This window comes from Cavia porcellus, unplaced genomic scaffold (assembly GCF_034190915.1).
Source record: "Cavia porcellus strain 051 isolate PalLab524CR breed Dunkin Hartley unplaced genomic scaffold, mCavPor4.1 scaffold_4, whole genome shotgun sequence".
Taxonomy (NCBI): domain Eukaryota; kingdom Metazoa; phylum Chordata; class Mammalia; order Rodentia; family Caviidae; genus Cavia; species Cavia porcellus.
The window spans coordinates 85,131,063-85,146,458 of NW_026947487.1; the positions used below are offsets into that span (position 1 = coordinate 85,131,063).

At 49.5% G+C, this 15,396-nt stretch overlaps 1 protein-coding gene across 3 annotated transcripts in view; it reads left to right on the forward strand.

Annotated features, from left to right (window-relative positions):
* Ndrg4 (NDRG family member 4) overlaps positions 1-15,396 on the forward strand; it is a 39,935-nt gene that overhangs the window by 2,333 nt on the left and 22,206 nt on the right. The gene's annotated exons all lie outside the window — the stretch shown is intronic.

Genomic DNA, 15,396 nt, shown 5'->3' on the forward strand with positions numbered 1-15,396 from the left:
GACTCCAGCTCTAGCCCCAAGTCTGGCAGGACCCTTAACCTCTTTAACTTCAGTTTTCTCACCCTGAAGACAGAAGCTGAGTCCTCCATGCTAGAGATGTGAGGCATGCTGAGACGGTGCAGGCGACACACCTGGTTGGGACCTCTGTCCTGAGGGACCCTCTCAGTCTATGTCCCCTCTAGTTCCTTGATCTTGGCTGGCCCAGTTTTGGAGATCCACTGTCCTTGGGTGGTTGGTTGCTAGGGGCTTTGGATCTGCCTCACACTCTTAATCCCTGCTCAGGTGCAGCATTCAGATTTCGGCTCATTGTCCCCTCTGGATGACAAATAGCTCACCACCAGGCTGGTGGCAGATTTACTGTGGTGACATGCAGCAAGTGCTCAATATTTGCTAACTGAGTCCAAGCTCACTAAGCCTGCTCATCAGCTGTGCTTCCAGAATAATTTTGTTCGCTTGGCCCTAGGAAATTGTTTTAGTGAAGCTTTTTTTTTTTAAAAAAAAACTTCTTGTTTACTTAGTTCTATATGTAGTTTCACATTCTTTCATTTTATTTTTATGTTACCTATGAAGGTAGCCTCTTCCTCATTTCATACGCTGAGAAGCAGCGGATCCAGCTGCAGGCTGAGTGCTGACCAGGAATGGTGCTGGGGCTCCGAATTGCCTGGCTCTGGCCAAGTCTGAGCTGCTCTGTGCCTCACTTTCTGCACTGTAAAGGGCGTCCTGAGACCTTGGCTGGGTCCTTTAGAGATGAGGTGTGAGCGTGTGTGCTAGAGTTGAGTGCAGTGTCCAGCAGGTGGTCAGCAAATGGTAACTACAGTCCTTGAGCTGCCTCCTTGGTATCCAGGGGTCTCCTCCTCCCTTGGCTCCAATATCCAGATTCCCTTCCTCTGGGTGTGCCAGTTCCATCCATGGGTTCTCTGCACAGTCCACGCCCCTCTGGGAGACTTTACTGAGGTCTTGGGTTCCCACCACTTGGGAAGGAGAAGGCATAGCACCCAGGGTTGTGTCCTGGCCGGATGCCCTCAACTTCGACAGCAGAGGGAATGCAAGGATGCTCCCGAGCTCTCACAACCAAGTTCAACATATCTTTTTGGTCTGGAGCAAAGAGGGCAGTGTTAGGCCCATGGGAGACTTCACTGATAGCCAGTGCACTCTGCGGCTTTCGCAGCTCCAGGTCCTCCCTGGGTCTTGCTGCAAACACACAAGGAGAGCAAGGATCTTGCAATCTGAGAATGTGAATCCCCAAATCTCCTCCCTGTACCGTAGCTCCTGGGCAAACTCCTGACTTCTCTGAGCCTCAGTCTCCTTATTAGTAGAATGGGAATGTGGGTCCACCTTGTTGGTGAGAGCTGAGACAATGCCTAAGAAGCCCAGTCTATGATCATGCCTGCATGTAAACCCTGCACAGCTCTTAGAGGACAGATTCTTAGTGTTTATGGTAGTGAGGTGATTTTTATTGTGTAGTTTGATGCAGGAAAGTGGGACATCAGTTTGCAAATGGAAGGTAATCATTACTGTGCATTTGTACTCAAGCACTGTTTCCAAAATGATTTGGAGTCCCATAGAGCTCTACAATGGTAGATATGGAACACTGAGGGGATCCCTGGGAGCCTCAGTATCAAATTTAACAATTTTTTAAAATATACTTAAATGTGTGATTACAAAGCCAAAATTTTGCTAGTTCTGTGTAGATTTTTTTTCTTTTATTTTGGGTCTCGATATGCCATTCAGGCTGGCCCTGAGCTCACTTTGTAGCCCAGGCTGGTCTTGCAGGGATCTTCCTGTCTCAGCCTCCTGAGTGCTGAGATTACAGGCATGCACCGCATACTCGGCTCCCACACAACCTTATAGGTTACTTTAAAATAGTGCTTTATTATTGCCAGCTGTAGAGACCCACATTTTACATGAAAAGAAACACACATTTGCACCCTTTCTGCAGGCACCGAAATTAGGACCCTGAATCCTCATATCCAGTTCATCCACAGCAGGAAGTGTGGTCTGCTGGGAGAGAGGGGAGCCTAGTAAGCCAATAGGTGCCCAGCCCTCGGAGGGTGGGTGTGGGGAGAAGGGCAGGAAATTGGTGCAAATGTTCTAAAGGGCGATTGGCAACAGTGGATCAGAAACTCAAAAATATGTATGATCTGTGACTCAGCAGTTGAATTTTAGGACCAAATAAAGATGTGTGCAGAAGTGTTTGTTCAAGGATGTTTATCCCATCATTGTTTATGGGATAAACGACTTCCTAGAACAACTGCCTAGCAGAAGAATGAATTCATACCTGAGAACCCACAACTCAGAGATAGCTGTGAATTATGCTGCCAGGTTCACTAAGCTACCTGAACAGACATCCCTTAAATATGTGTGATAATAATGGTGATGACAGCTCACACATGGATGGCCTTTGCCATGTGCCAGGTGTGGTCCTAAGTGCCTTCTCTACATTAATTCATCACCATAGCAACATCAGGAGATATTTCCTCCTTTACAGATAAGGAAACTGAGGCACAGATCTGTTACATAATTTATCAAAGGTCGCGCACATGGTTGGTGGCTGGCTGGAATTTGAACCAGGATATCTGGCTACAGAGTCCAAGAGATTTTTCAAAGCAGTGTTTTTTGCTTTTAAAAATATCTTTTTCAGGGTACAGATGTGCACTGAAAAATGAATAAAAAGCAGAGCTGGCACCTCAACAGAGGAATGTAATTTTTTTTCGTTTTCTTTTGTCCTGTTTTCCTGGTTTTGTTCTGTTTCTAGTATTAGGGATTGAACCCAGAAGCATTGAGCTACATCCTGGGCCTTATTATTTTTGATACAGAGTCTTTATAAATTGTCCAGACTGACCTTGGACTTACAGTCCTTCTGCCTCAGCCTCCTGAGTAATTGTGATTATGGATGTGTCCTGCCACACCTGGTTTCAATTCTGGGTTTTTAAAAACTAAAAATCCATAGACCAGAGCACTGAGCCCCGTGGTTCTGATGAGAGCAGTCCTGTGGGAATTCTGCAGTGACAATGAAATCCTCTGTGCTCAGAGGAAGGCAGAGAGAGGAGGTTTGGGTAGATGCTGGGGTTGGTGTTTCTACGTCTTGGGGGAGGAAATCTCTGCACCTGAAACAGACAGCATAGCAAGGGTAGGGCTTTGGGGCTCAGGTCCTATTTCAGCCTCCTGTAGTAAAGCCATGCCTTAGTTTCTCCCTCTAGTGCTAAGGGTATGCTGGGTGAATCACGGCCCTCAAAGACACCGAGAGTCTAATCTCTAGAATCTTGAGCATTGCCTCCGATGGCAAAAGGAACTTTGCAGATGAGATTATATTTAAACTTCTGGATGGGGAAATTTCCCAGGATTGTCCTCGTGGGTCCTGAATGCACCCACATGCATCCTCGGGAGGAGGAAGAGGAAGATAGTCGACCACAGAAGGGTGATGTGCTGACCGTGGCAAGGTGTTCTGCTCAGGGAGAAGGAGCCACACACGGGAGGGCAAGGAGTGCAGTCTTGGATCTGGAAGAGGCTGGGGCTGGGGTTGCTTCTCTCCAGAGCCCCCAGATGGGACCGCCCTGCCCACACCTTAACTTGGGTGCATTGATGCTGGTGGGGGACTTTTACCCCAGAGCTGCAACATGATAATCATGTAATGCTTTAAGACACCAGGTTGGTGGCAATTTGTCAGAGCAGCCCCTGGAAACCATTCCCTGGGAAGTATACACATCAGACCCGTGGCACAGCCTCCATCATGAGAGTGGCCAGCCACTCGGGACTGGGCTCCACAAACCTGGTTCTGATCATCCCTGACTTGGGCTGAGCCTGGCCACTGCGTGCTTGTGCCTTTCACCTGAGGGACAGGTGCTGATGCTCACTGATGCACTCTGTCCTAGGCCGCGTGGGGAATCCTCTTTGGAGGGAATATTTCTGGGATGCCTTCCCCTCAGAGTGTGTGTGTGGAGGGCTCGTAGCCAAGTCCAAGGTTCACACCCCACCCCCATCCAGTCTGCACCCCATAGTACTCTGACAGATCTAATGACCAGACTTAAGGGTGCCAGAAATGACTTTTAGCCATGGTGTCACCTTGGAGTTCAGCAGCAGATATGTGTGTCAGGGCTGGGTCTTGGGGTGGGGACAGGGAAGGCAGCTGGCTCCTCCTTGGAGTTGTCAGGTGAGGCTTGGGACCAGCCTTCTCCTTACCCACCCAGTGCTAGGCCTGCTGCCCTCAAAGCCCTTTCCAGTTGCAGTGTGTCTGCTGTGTAGCCAGCATGCTGGGCTACGGTAGAGAGGGGTCAGGTGGCTCAGAGGTGACCCAGGATGGCCTGGGGGACTTTCACCATCGCAGCCTAGGATTCATCTTTAGCAGTGCCTGGATTGCCCTAGGTAGATGATGGGGCGGCCATTTGAGTGCAGTGGAGAGACTCAGCTATAAACCTCTGAGGCCTCCTAAGCCCCCACTAGGCCCAGCTGCCCTTTGTGATCACCAACAGGATAGGTAGAATGGTCCTGGAGACCATGCCAGAAAAAAAGAATTTAGACATTATGTCAGGTTTCTTGGCACAAAAAGGGGAAAATGAGATGTCCATGGCTAGCACCACGTACATGAGGCCATCAGGCTCAGTCTCTCTCTACTCCTGCTAGTTTAGTGGTTTGATTGACTGAGTTCTAAGTCAGGGCCTTCCTCATGATGACTGCTGTCAGACAAGATGACTGATGTCTCACAGACCGTCTTCCCAGTAATCCCAGCAAAGAACTTCTCTACCCCAACAATTCCAACCAAGTCCTGGTCATGACTGACACCGTACTCTTGCCTGGACCATCTCAGAGGTGGGGCTTTGTGCTCTGTCCATTTGGTTTCCAGGCCACAAACTCCTCTGACTGTACCTGCATGGCTTCTCACTCATTGCTCTTTTAGAGGCTCAGTCCTGGGGCAGAGTATCCATCCTCATCCCTCAGCTGAGCCCACCTGTGTCACACACCACCTGGATAGCAGCGTTCCTGGACCCGAGACCTCCAGGCTTAAAGCCTCACCAGGGTCTAGTAGGACTCTACTCCCTGCCCACCTGCACCTCCACCTGGCTCAAGTTTCAAACCAAATTCCTCATCTTTCCCCAAATCTCTTCTTCCTAAATGGTCACCTGTGCTTCTAGGAACTCTGGACAAACCCCAGGTCACCCTTCGCTTTTCTTGTCTTCCGTTGCCCTCATCAGATACATCGGCAGGTCCCGGGTCCGTGCCTGGGGGACCCATCCCAGCTCCGAGGACTTCTCCCTGCCTCGGCCTCCTCTGGCTGCCTCCGCCTGATGTACCTAAAGGACAGGTCTCGAGCTTTCCAGGCTCTGACCCCCACATGCAGGATGATGAAAATCTTATCATATCACCTCTCTCCCAAAAACGGTTGGAGGCACTTTCACATTAAGAGCAAAAGCCAAGATTTTCCTGTGAGCATAACGGGTCTGGCGCCCTGGGCTTGGCTGTTCCCCACTGTGCCTGCTGTGCTCCCGCAAGCTGGCTGCCCCTCGCTTTGCGCATGCGCGCCAGGCTCGTGGGCCCGTTGCCTCCTGGCCTTTGACCTTTGGCCCCTGGGCCCAAAAGCCTGGCCAGACACCCCTCAGCTCAACCCTGTCTTTCTTCAAATCTTTGCTCGCCTTGTCTCAGCAAGAGGACATCTCTGATCGCTGTGATTTAGACTGCAGTCCCCAGAGCCCGCTCTCTGTCCTGTCCTGGGACTCTGCTTCCTGCCCTGGTGGGGAACGTCAGATACAGCACACACTAACTTAGGTTTGTTGATTGCCTGCTTCCTCCCCTGAAAACCTCCACAGAGATGGGAATTTTGTCTGTAACTGTCGGTGTTTTATCTCCCATGTCAGGAATGCACAGGTTGAGACTCCTTATCTGAAGTTCTAAAGATCAGACGTGTTTCATATTTCAGGTGTTTTTTTTTTTTTTAATATATTTACCAGTTCAGCACTCTTATTCTGAGAATCTGAAATCCAAAACAAATTAGAAAACCCAAAACTTTGTGAGCCTAATCTTACTACTCAAGAAACGTCAGCCTTGGGAGGATTTCGGATTGGAGGTAGGGGTGCTCCGTGCGGGGCAGGCGCTCAGTCAGCCTGAGCAGTGGGGGACCTAGGCCGGGTTAGTTCATTTCCAGGGCGCAGCCGCGGGCCAGGCCTGGGCCGTGTGCACTGATGGTGGTGGTGGTGGGGGGCTGGTGCGGGAAGAAAGGGGCGGGGTGCTGCCCCGCAGAAGCCGGAGTTCTTCTCTGCGGGGTGAGCACTGTTCAAGGTGCCGGAGAACCAAGCGTGCAGAGGAGCAGGTCCGCGGTGAGAAGAATACCCTCAAGAGGGTGCCCCTCAGCCACTCTGCACCCGCGGCTGTTGCGGGTGCTCTGCTGGAGGAGGCTGACTGCCTCAGTTTATCTCTTTGAGTCTCACACAAAAGTCCAAGACAAGGATTGCTTTTGATTCTGGGAAATTTGCCGATTCAGGCCAAGCCCACAGCTGAACCGAGAGAGGCACCTGTGTTACAGAAGCTTGCGAATTTGTGACAGAAGCGCCGAACTAAGCTTTTTAACTTTTCGGTGTGGGGCGTGGCTGCCGCACGGAGCAGCTGTCGTACGTCGTGGGTGAAAGTGGGCTGGTGCGCTCTTTTCAGTCTCCTGGAGCGCCTCGCGCTCAGGGTGTGCTGCCCACGGGAGGGAGGCGGTGGCAGGCTCGGGATGAGCTCGAGCAGTTCCCTATTTTCCTTTGGGAAAACCTCATCTTTTGTCTTTTCCTTAATTTCCTTTAGCGTGGCCAGGTCGGCAACCCCCAAATTTGGGCCAGGGTCTCCAATTTAGATTAGCTTCAACTCTGTGTGGCAGAATACTCATGATAATAGTAGATTAAACAAGATAAAGATGTGTTTCCCTCTTTACCAAAAACCTCTGGAAACCGGCCATCACAAGACGTGACTTCATGATTTTCAGTTACTTAGACTGCTTCAATATTACTTCTCTGCCACATTGAATGTTCTGCCTCATCGTCCAGCACGGCTGTTAAAGCTCTTGCCATCATATCTGCATTCCAACCAACTGGCTGGAAAAGTCAAAGAATGGCATGTCTCCTCTTTCAAAACTACTATTCCTGAGCCGCATGTGTCCGTAACATCTCACTGATGGAACACCGAGTGGTCATAGACTTTATTCCCATCATTCACCTGTCTACCTAATATTTGGGAATCTATTATTGAGGGGAAAACAGAGAGTAGGCATTGGGGGACAATGAGCAGTTTAGGCTGCTGTGGAACTCTTTTATCTGCTCCATACAGAAGCCACACAAAAGGAATACGTCCTTGGCATTATTGTTCTGTGCCTGTGTGCTTGGTGTGGTAAAGATTGGAGGTTTGTGTTTGGCACGTGGAGCCATGTTATATAACACTGGTGCTGTGACTTCATGAGAGAGCTGGGTTATGTCCATTCTGAAATGCACGGTTTTTCCCAAGTTAGCATCTCTAAAATCAGGATGCATCCTGCAGTCCCTATCAGCAAAGTGGGTGTTGTGACTGTGCCATCATTTCTGTCCCATGAGCATCAGAATTTGCAAAGCAGATGCCAGCAGCTTGGAATGAGCTCCAGAGACCACACAGTACCCTGGGGTGACACCACGTGGCCAGAATCCTCGACACCCAGAGGTCAGGCTGTGTGGGGAGCACGAGTGCCACAACTCCAAGACACAGGTTCAGGGCATCAGCCTCCAAGTGCAAAGCAACTTTAGGAAGACCTTGAACGACCTGCTCCAATTGCATTTGCCTTTTAAGAATTGACATGAAGGGCTGGGGACTTAACTCAGTGGCATAAGTGCCTGCCCTGCAAGTACGTGGTTGTGAGTTCAATCCCTGGTACTGATAAAAAAAAAAATGACATGAGAGGTGTTTTTTTTTAAAAAAATAGGGATCTAGGGGCTGGGGATTTAGCTCAGCGGCATAAGCGCCTGCCTTGCAAGCAGGAAGTCATGAGTTCGATCCCTGGTACCAATAAAAAGGAAAAAGACAAAAAAAAAATAGTAAAAAATAGGGATCTAAATCTAAAATAATTCTTTCCATAAGTACAGTACCAAAAAACCCTAAAAAACAAACAAACAAACAAAAGCTCCGACTGATAAGAGCTCAAGATGTGGATATCAGTTCCCAAACTACTTTGTATGTATCCTAGGAATGAACAAATAAGCAAAAATATTATGGGTCATGAGAGCCAGGTTAAATACAAATAAAGAAAATGAGAGAATCTGGCATAAATTCTGTGGTGTCAAGTTGGAGTCAGAGGAAGCAGAAGTATAAAATTTTAGGTTTTGAGTATATATACAAATGGATTCCTTCAGGCGGGTCTTGAATTCACTATATAACCCAAGCATGACTTCAAGTCCTGGCGATCCTTCTGCCTCAGCCTCCCGAGTATTAGAATTACAAGCATGTACCACCACACTGGGCTATACAGATAAATTTTGAAGCAGGCCTATGTTCATATCCCAAATTTCCTAGCTCTGCCTGCTGAGAAGCCCTAGAGCAGGTGACTTCTTGACATCAAATAGGAACCAATCCAAACAAGGAAATAAAAAACCACAGTGGGATTTAGCCTATAAGTAAATATCTGTGAGCCCCTACTGATGTAAGTAAATAATGAGATAGATAAGCAAGTGGAGGAGAAAGGAATCTCTTTCTTCCAGGAGATTTCGAGTAATGCATATAAACAGGAAAATGGAAATAGAAAATTATCACTAGGCAAGGCCCACAACAATAATTGTTGTGGGCAGGAATCATCAATGGTTGCTAAAATAAGCAGGCAAAAGGCTGAAGAGAAACAGGATGTTTGGGTAGTCCGAGTGTCTCCCTGGAAGTCCTCACTGCAAGGGGAAACAGTCACTGTGGACAAGCCTGGCAGACACTACCTTACCCAGGCAGCCAAGGTTAACAGTGCCTCTGACACGGCAGAGAGACACGGTGTGCCCACCCCACCCCTGCCGGCAGATGCTCCATGAAGTGACTGTGATTTCCATCCTGCCAAAAATGCCTGCCTTCAGCCTGCTCAGGAGAAAACTGCAGACAAGCCCACCCTCACTGGCCCTCTCCAGGTTAACTGACCAGCACTCTTCCCAGGTGTCAGGATTAGTAAACTGGATGTGGTGGCACAGACCTGTGATCCCAGCTGAAGCTGAAACTGAGGCAGGAGGATCAGCGCAAATTCAAGGCCAGCCTGGAATACACAGTGAGACCTTGTCTCAAAAAAAAAAAAAAAAGTGTCAAGGACTGAGGAAGTGTCCCCACTGAGGAGGCTGAAGAGATGTGACAGCTCAATGCCATGTGGCCTTCTGAATTAGGTCCTGAACTGACGCAGAAGTCATTATGGGGAATTGGTAACATGTATATAATATATTTTAATTAATACATCTGTTTAGTGCCTGGTTTCTCCACCTGTATTATGTTTCTGTAGCATGGCCTTGGGAAAGCCAAGGGAAGGATGTGTGGGAAATTTCTGTTTTCTGTAAGCCTACTTTTTTCAAAATAAGTGAAAAGGGAAGGAAATGTTATGTCTTTTTTTTTTTTTTTTTTTTTTTTTTTGGTACCAGGGATTGAAGTCACAACCTGGAGCTTGCCAGGCAGGCACTTATGCCACTGAGATAAATCCTGGAAATGTTATGTCTTCATAGGCAGCATTTTTCTTATTTTATAATGTGTCAGTGTATCTTATTTATTTATTTTTCTTTTTTTCCGGTACCGGGGATCGAACTCAGGACCACCTGCTTGCAAGGCAGGTACTTATGCCGCTGAGCTAAATCCCCAGCCCGTCAGTGTATTTTAGATCTGATAAAATCTGATGTAGAGAATAAAACTGTCGGGGGCTGGGGATTTAGCTCAGCGGCATAAGTACCTGCCTTGCAAGAGGCGGCCGTGAGTTCGATCCCTGGTACCGATAAAAATGAAAAAAAAAAAAAAAAAGAGAATAAAACTGTCCCACCAGGCATGATGGTTCAAACCTGTAATCCCAGCATTGAAGGAGGCTGAGGCGAGAGGATTACAAATTCAAGCCCAGCCTGGCCTCTTTTGGATTTAGCAAGACCCTTTTTCAAAATGAAAAACTAAAGAGCTGGAGATGTAGCTCAGTGCAGAGGCCCTGTATTCAACCCCCAGTACTGTTGAACAGAACAAAACAAACTGCCCTTTTATGTCATTCCAAATCCATATCCCTCACCAAAGATAAATTGCTACAGTTTACCCTGACTCGTTTGAGGATTTCTTTTTTGTTTTGCCAAAATATGAACTTGTTCAGTGTATCTGTTTTTTACATAAATGGGATTATCTGTACTTACTATTGTGCAACATGCCTTTTTCTCCTAACTTCATATTCTAGAATACGTTCTCTGTGAGTGGAGCGGCCTTTTTGAATAGCTGCATGGTACTCTGGGCATAGAGTCTCTGTAATCTGCTTAACCATTCTCTAGATGTGCATTTGGTTTGCTTCCACTCTTCCTATTCCCCACAGGACTGCAGTGATCATCCTCCATGTGTACACATCAGTGCTTGTCTGCAGGGTAAATACCTAAGACGAATTGCAGACTTGACAGATGCTTGCGTCTGACAAACTGCCAGGTGGCTCAAAAGAGTTGAGCCCACTGCAGTCCCGCCAGCAGTCTGTGGAAGTGTGGGGCCCGTCTCCCTCCACCTCTCCAGGACTGCATTTATCAGTTGTGTAGTCGTTTGGCGTTTGAAGGAAGAATAATCATTCCTTTGTTTACTCATTTCTTTGTGTTGAGCAAAAAATGCACTTAGTGTCTGCCCTGTGCTGTCTTCAACACAGGGAACATCACCATGACCAAGAAGGGAAAGCCTGGTCCTCAAGGGTCTGGGAAGGTGATATCTTCATTATCTCGTTTGCATTTCCCTGATGGCTAATGAGGAGGTACGGAGGCTTTTCCTGTGTTTTCCATCTGCTGCATCTCCAGCCTCCTCATCCCAGATGTTGGCCCATGGTTCCCGTGGGTCTGGGTCTTTTTCTTTCCCCCGTCTGAGCCTGGAATGAGAGAGCTAATAACTCTATTCCCCTTTTAGGGGTCTAGTAAGCCTCCTGGGGAGGTTGGAGAATCCAATAAGATTTGACAGTGAGGAGAGAATCTGCCTTAAAATGCATGAGGTGGACCTGGGAGTGTGGTACACACTGGTGATCCTAGCACTCTAGTGAGCTGAGGCAAGAAGACCCCAAACTCAAGCCCAGCCTGGGCAACTGGGTGAGAGCCTGTGAATGAATGAATGAATGAATGAATGAATGGCTCAATGCAGGGATATAGCTCAATGCAGAAGCCCTGGGTTTAATCTCAGAGAGGAAAAAAAATGCACAAGGTGGGGAATGTGCTCAGGCTTCCTTTGCTTCTCCCAAGGTTTGTGGCCAGTCTCATTGCCTCTGAAACCTCTTGCCAACCAACCCTGTCCACTTGCACCAAGCGATGGACAGAGACCTCTTGAGGGCATCCCCAAACCTTGCGTTGTGCCTATTCCCAAAAGTAAGATGGAAGCAGGGAAATTTGAGTGACAGGACTGTTGATCCTCTGCCCCTCCTGCAGCTCCTAGACTGGTCAGCCACGGGGATTTCCAGTCATCCTGCGGGGGTGAGTTGTTCAGGTCACCAGCCGGGGAGCCTCTGTGCTTTGGCCCCAAGGAGTTGGAGATGAACAGGGTCAGGCTGTGGGAGGACAGAGCGGAAGGGCCATGACAGCCCTCACCCACACACTTGTGGGCTCCTGAAAAAAATAGCCCGGTGTCTTAGTCACTTTTCCATAACGAGGACAGAATACCCAAGACCCAGGACTGAAGAAAGAGAGGTTTACTTGGGCTCACAGAGGTTTTTTAGCGGTTTCAGTCCATGGTTAGTGTGGGCTCAGGTGCAGAAACTGCATGGAAGGGCCTGTGGCTGAGGAACTGCTCCTGGCCCAGCAGCGGAAGGCAGAGGGAGAAGGGAAGAGCTGGGAGGGGGACACTCGCTTCAGGCACCGATGCCCTGCAAGCCTGCACGTCAGCTTCCTCCCACAGCCCTGGCTGCCAGCGTGAGGCTTTGGGGCATCTTCCACCCAAAGGCTACCACTAGACATGGCAGGTGGGCTCGAGACCCAGATGCTGCTCATCCAAATCTGAGTTTTGTCACTTGCTGGTTTCAAGACCTTGGGCTGTTCCCTTGCCTCTAAGTGCCTCACTGTGTGAGGGTTCAGTGAGTCCCCGTGCACAAAGGGCTCCGGTGGTTCCTGAAACACAGGGAGTGCTCAGAAAACAGGAAGGATTTGTGTGTGTGTGTGTGTGTTTTGTCTTTTTGAGAGAGGGTCTCTCTATGCAGTTCAGGCTGGTGTTGAGCTCACTTTGTAGCCTAGGCTGTCTCGAACTCGAAACGATCCTCCTGCCTCAGCCTCCTGAGTGCTGGGATTACAGGTGTGAGCCACCACACCTGGCTCAGGAAGGATTTTTGTTGTTGTTGTTATGATTGTAGGGGTGTGATAAGGAGGGCAGAGGGGCCTCGCAGGCCTGTGCTTCCGTGCAGCAGCAGCTGAGCCCTTAGCTGTAAGCACCTGAACCCAGAACCCAAGCATCACTGTCACTGCTGTCATAGCGCAGTGGGACACACTGGGCCCTATGTGGTAGCCGGGTGGTTGTAGACGGTGGGGTAGCCACTCCTAAAACCTGAGGAGAAGGCACACAGACTGACGTCTTACAGGTCAGGAATAAATCAAATGGCTGTTAGTAGGGGGAAAAAATGGAGACTGGACCCTGAAAAACAATCTCCTGTCCCCACATTCTCCTATCTTGTCTGGACAGGGAGGCGGGATGACAGTGTGTGTGCTGAGCCTCCTGGATCTGCCACAGGAGGCTGCACCTGTCATTCCTTCCCAGCCTCGTTTTCTCATCTGTGAAATGGGGATGTTGAGGAGGCGTGTAGCACTCTTCTGGGCCCCAACTCTCAGGGCTCAGGGTGGCAACAAGCAGAGCCCCACGGGGACCAGGAACCTGGATGGCTCCAACCCCCTGCTCAGTACAGTTGGAAGGTGATACTCTGATTTGGGGTTCTGGAGTGCTGGAGTGGCGTGCTTCCGCCATGCCATCTGGTGTATGTTTGACGCCTGACTGAGACCCCAGACAGCAGAGAAACCCCAGGCCAGCAGTGGGCCTGGAAGGGTGTTTCAGGCTTGAGGTCTGGACACAGGTTGTGTTCCTGCTGTGACATCGTGGTGGTTGTCTCTGTGACTTGGACCTTTTCTCCAGGGTGGAGCTGCTACGCCTGGCCCAGCCCTGCTCGTTGCTGCAGCTTGGCCAGTGGCTCTTCTCATAACAAGGGGACCCACAGCTGTCAAGTGTGCAGCCTGCTTAGGGCAATCTGCACCCAGCCTTGACTGTGACCTGCCAGGGCCCCTCCTTCTGTGGCGGAGAGACACATGCAGCCCCACAGTTCTGCCTCTCCTTGTCTGGTTCCCCTCTTCCCCTGGGCTTGGTGTATGGCTTGCCTTTGGCCACCTCCGCATCACAGCCCTTCCCACTTCTGCCCCCCGGGCACCAAGTGCTGAGAGGAGACCCCTGCCATGTAGAGGCCAGAAGTCTGTGTATTTCTCAGTGCCCCTGCCATCCCCTGCCACTACCTGACCTGTTCGTCCCATTCTACAGTTCCTTAAATCAAATTTTTAAAAGAAAGAAGATAATAAAGAAAATGAAAGAATTCTGTAGGATGTGTAACTACTACTGATCTACTTAATTTAAGCCCTGATCGAATCATTTCAGGAACAACCACAATAATTCCTCATATTTTTAACCGGGTATGTTAAGAGTTGCCATGCTCGGTCTCATCACAGGCTCACACTGTAGGAAACGCAGACCAGCAACCAGAACATCGGAACCGGGCTGCACACCCCGCTTCTCCTTTGCCCCGAGTGCCCGGTTCCGGGGTTCCGGGCTTCCTCGCTAACTGCGGGCCCTTACCCCTCCCTTACTGTCCTTTCCTACCAGCAGCCTCTCAGCCCCAAGGAAGGACTCTTTTGGGAAGCGAAGGAAACCCCCATCTTATCCCTCCCTCAGCTACATTCAGTTAGTTTTGTTTCATGTAACTATGTAAAACAAGACAAAACAAACACACACACAAACAAACACTTTCATGTAAACCAGCCAGGGTGGCACATCCATGTAATCCTGCAGTCTGGGAGGCCGAAGCAGGAGAATTGCAAGATCAAGCCCAGCCTGAGCAATTTTGGGATTTGTTGAGACACTGTCTCAAAATGAAAAAGAGCTGGGAGTGTAGCTCAGTGCAGAAGCCCACGGTTTAATCACCAGCCTTACCACAAAACAAACACCAATCACCCCTTTCATTTAAAAGGATTTGTTTTGTTTTGTTTTGTTTTAGGGTCTCGCTATGCAGTTCAGGCTGGCCTTAAACTCATTTTGTAGTGCAGGTTGGTCTCAAATTCGCAGTGATCCTCGTGCCTCAGCCTCCTGAGTGTTGGCATTTACAGGTGTGTGCCACCACGCCTGGCCTAAAAGTCATTAAAATTTTTTTCTTAGTGCATAATGTTTACATCCCTCGTGTGGAGTTGGTACATGTACATTACATGTCTTAATTCTTAAAAGGCATTCTGAAGACTTTCTAAGGTGGGCAAGGTGGCCCACCGTCCTGTTTTGTGAGTTAGTGAGCCCTTTAGTAGTTTGTCCGGAGTGAACAAAGGCAGTGAGCAGTGAAGAAATTCTGGCCATGGCTTCAGCGACTCCAGGCCTGAACACTGGTGGGCGCAGGGTGGGCCTCACCCCAGCCCTGTGCGTTCCCTTTGGGGCCCGAGGGATGGGGAGGGGAGAGCAAAGTAAGAAGAGCCATCGAGTGGCCTCCTAGAGCCCTGGGTTTGTCCCTACTCCTAGTGCCGCTTAGCCACTCGAAGACCTTGGCCAAGGCTGATCACAATCTCGTCGTCTCGTAACTTAGCACCCAGCTGCTTTTTTAAAAATAACTTTCTTGAGAAAAACCTCTGCTCCTCCCGCTGTGGGAAAGTCCACTTTGGCCTCTGTGTCCTGGATCCCCACCACTGCCTGCCAGGGACATTCTGGTCCCTCCCCACCAGTCCCAGCCTCTCCCTCCCTCCCAGGCCATCTGTCCCTATTAACTGTGCTTCGTCCCTAGGGAGGGTGGTCTCCAAGTTGGTTCTGCAGTGGGCCCAGGGAAGCCAAGACACCCCGTGCTGCCCTGGCACTGGATTGAGTTGAGCATCCAGGGAAGCTCCTGGCTAAAAAAAGTCGCTCTGGGAAGAGTGTCCCAGGGTGGGGAAGGGCCGTGCTGGGGAGGCAGGGAGGGGCTGATAAGTGCCCACACATCAGAAAGGAAGCAAGAAAAAGGGGGTGGAGAAAGGAGAGAGGATGCCTTTCTAA